At 44.8% G+C, this 3,700-nt stretch overlaps 1 protein-coding gene across 1 annotated transcript in view; it reads right to left on the reverse strand.

The window, feature by feature from the left end:
- The window catches only part of LOC109967270 (NT-3 growth factor receptor-like), a 410,435-nt gene that overhangs the window by 222,099 nt on the left and 184,636 nt on the right, over nt 1-3,700 (reverse strand). The gene's annotated exons all lie outside the window — the stretch shown is intronic.

The following is a 3,700-nucleotide window of genomic DNA, read 5'->3' on the forward strand; positions in this document are numbered from 1 at the left end:
TAATCTAAGCGAGATGTTATAAATGCATGTATTGCTGTCTCAAAGTGTTTCATTGGAAGAAATGGTTTTATTTTTGACAGCCATTGCAGGTGAAGAGAACTAGCCTTTACCACTGCGCTTACTTGGCTTTCCAACTTATGACCCCTAGGCTAGTAACAATTGGCTGCACATACTGCATCAAACAGCCCAAGTCCATTAGGGGGAGCTCACTAACGTTGCTCGGGCTAAGCACTACCACCTCAGTCTTAGCATCATTTAATTTTAAAAGATTTAGAGACATCCAATTCTTCACCTCACCAAAACAAGACAATAGTGGTGTAACCGAGGCTAAGTCCAAACCCCTCAGTGGCAGATACATTTGAACATCATCAGCGTAACAGTGGAATGAAACACTGCACTTTCTAAAAATACTGCCCAGAGGAAGAAGATATAAGGAGAAGAGCAGCGGCCCTAACACAGAGCCCTGTGGTACCCCAGACGCTATCACTGAGGATGAGGATTCAATATCTGCGACCCCAACAGACATTGTCCTGCCCGACAGATACGACCTAAACCACTCCAGGGCACTGCCCCGGATACCCACTAATTGTTCCAGTCGCGATATCAAAATATTATGGTCAACCATATCAAAGGCAGCTGTCAAATCCAATAAAACAAGAACCACAAAATTGCCAGCATCAGTTGCCATATACTGTAAATATCATTAAAAACCCTCAACAGGGCTGATACTGTGCTATGCCAGGTTTTAAATATCACTGAGCACGACCGGTTTGGTGGTAGGTAAGCAAGGTAGATCCTTGGAGGGCTGCACAGACCTCCATGTCATAGCCAACATTACCCCAACTGCTGTGAGGTACCAAATTAAAATCGGAATTTGTTTCCGGTACAGAACTGAGGCAGCCATCTGCAGCTCCAAGTCAACCGATGGCTCTAACCATCAGGAGCAACTTGGGGGTTTGGTGTCTTGCCCAAGGACACTTTGACATGTGGACTGCAGGCACCGAGATTTGAACCTACAACCGCCCGGCTAGGAGACAACTGCTTTACCTACCGCACCACTGTTGCCTCCAAGGTGATAGTAGGACATTATCTCTCGGTGCAGCCAACACCACCAAGTACCACCACAGACTGACCAGGAGCTGACTGATGCCCTGACCCAGATTTTGGAGGAGAGCACATCCACTGACTCATCAGGAACATGGCCAGTCATTGTCAGGAGTGCATACAGGCACATGGGGGCCATACACATTTCTGAGTCACATTATGAGTTGCTGTCATGAAATTCACACAACTTAAATGATCCTGTTACTTTGGCTTTTCACTTTGAACTTCAGGGTGGGGCAGCACGGTGGCACAGTGGTTAGCGCCGTTGCCTCACAGCGCAAAGGTTCCAGGTTCGGGCCCCACCTAGGACCTTTCTGTGTGGAGTTTGCATGTTCTCCCCGTGCTTGTGTGGGTTCTCTCCGGGTACTCCGGCTTCCTCCCACAGTCCAAAGACATTCAGCTTAGGTTAATTGGTGTCTCTAAATTGCCCCTAGGAGTGTGTGTGTGTGGTTGTTTGTCTATGTGTTAGCCCTGCGATGGATTGGCGACCTGTCCAGGGTGTACCCCGCCTTTGCCCAATTGCCGGCCGGGATTGGCTCAGGGATTTAGCGGTAGAAAATGAATGAATGAACTTCAGGGTGATTTTGAATACAGCCTCCATGGTTTGATTTCTGCAGACCCCTCACACCCGGGACACAGTCTGTTTGAACTCCTCCCCTCTGGTTTTCAACTTTTCATTCAAGATCTGATGTGTGATTTAAAGTTCCCTTAATATTTTTGAGTGGTTTGTATTTGCAAACTAGCAACACTGCTCACTGGTGTAGCAGTGTTTTTGGGTGCTGCAGTGATTTTTATTTGTCCTCTGCAGATCCAGCCCTTTGTTTTTATTATGTAACTGTTCCAGTACAAAGCAAAGTAAGTCAAAGTGCCCACATGCTGTTTCACAGCATGCAGTTTTGGGTTTGTGGGCCTATTTATTTCCACTTCATTTATATAGATGAGGCTAGGCTAACAAACACTGAAACTATGTGACCTTATTGACTTCATGTACAGTAGATTCATAAAGTTTTCAGACCCTCTTCAGTTTTCTACATTTTATAATTTAGACTCATCTTAAAATTGATCCAGTTAATTTTTTTCTCATCAGTCTACATACAATACTCCACAATGATAAAGTGAAAACAGGTTTTTGGAGTGTTTTGATAATGTATTAAAAAATAACAAACTGAAACATCCCAGTATTCAGACCCTTCACTTAGTAACCATGGTTCTGAAAAGTGCTATATGAATAAAGTTTTATTTACTTTTCACTTAGTATTTGGCTAAAGCACCTCTTCTTGAGAATGAAGCTGCAAGCTTGGCACTTTTCTTTTGGAAGTTTCATCCTAAAGAACCATTTAAGGCCAACCAGGTTGGATGGGGAGCACTGGTGCGCAGCCATGTTCAAGTCTCTCCAGAGATGCTCTGTATGGGGTTCAGGTCCAGACTCTGTCTGGGCCACTCCAGGACTTTCACAGAGTTTTCCTGAAGCCACTCCTGTGTTTTCTTGGCCGTATGCTTCAGGTCATTGTCTTGTGGAAACGTAAACCTTCACCCAAGCCTGAGGTCCTGAGAACTCTGGAGAAGGTTTTCATTCAGAATTGCTCTGTATTTTTCTGCATCCCTCCACTTCCCTCTATCCTGACTAGTCTCTGCTGTCACCACTGTGTTTGACTGTAGGGATGGTATTAATGAGGTAATGCTCAGGGCCTGGTTTGCTCTGCACATGCTGTTGGGAAATGTGGCCAAATAGTTTAGTTTTCGCTTCATGGTCTGAGAGTCCTTCATGTGACTTTTGACAAACTCCCATTGGGCTGTCATGTGCCTTCTGGTGAGGAATGTCTTCCATCTGGCCACTACCACAGAGGCGTGATTGGTGGAGTGCTGCACTGATAGTTGTCCTTCTTTAAGGTACTCCCATCTCCACATAGGAACTGTGGATCTCATTCATACAGTAGTTACCCTTGTGTTCTGGGTTACTGGTCTGACCAAGGCCCTTCATCCCCAATTACTCAGATCTATGAAGAGTGTTGGTGGTTCCAGATCTCTTTCATTTGAAAATAATGGAGGCTGCTGTGCAATTTTGGCACTTTGAATGCTGCAGAAATTTTCTTGTATCCTTCCCCAGATCTATGTCTTGACACAATCCTGTCACGCAGGTCTACAAACAGTTCTCTTGACCTCATGGCTTTGTTTTCACTCTGAGATACACCATCAACTATGAGAGCTTATAAAGACAGGTGTGTGCCTTTCCTAATTATGTTCAGTAAATTTAATTTAACACAGGTGGACTCTAATGGGAGAGATCATATTTCTCCCATATTAGCTTCTCTCCACTGTCTCCCTGTACAATTCAGAATAGAATTTAAAATCCTTCTCCTAACATACAAAGCCCTTAATGACAAGGCTCCATCGTATCTTAAAGACCTCGTAGAGCCTTATCATCCTAACAGAGCACTTCACTCTCAGAGTGCAGGTTTACTTGTGGTTCCTAGAGTCCACAGAAGCAGAATGGGAGGCAGAGCCTTTAGCTATCAAGCTCCACCAGCTGGAACCAACTCCCAGTCTCAGTTCGGGAGGCAGACACCCTCTCTACCTTTAAGATTAGACTTAAGAC

The sequence above is a fragment of the Monopterus albus genome, unplaced genomic scaffold (assembly GCF_001952655.1).
Source record: "Monopterus albus unplaced genomic scaffold, M_albus_1.0 scaffold127.1, whole genome shotgun sequence".
Classification (NCBI taxonomy): Eukaryota; Metazoa; Chordata; class Actinopteri; order Synbranchiformes; family Synbranchidae; genus Monopterus; species Monopterus albus.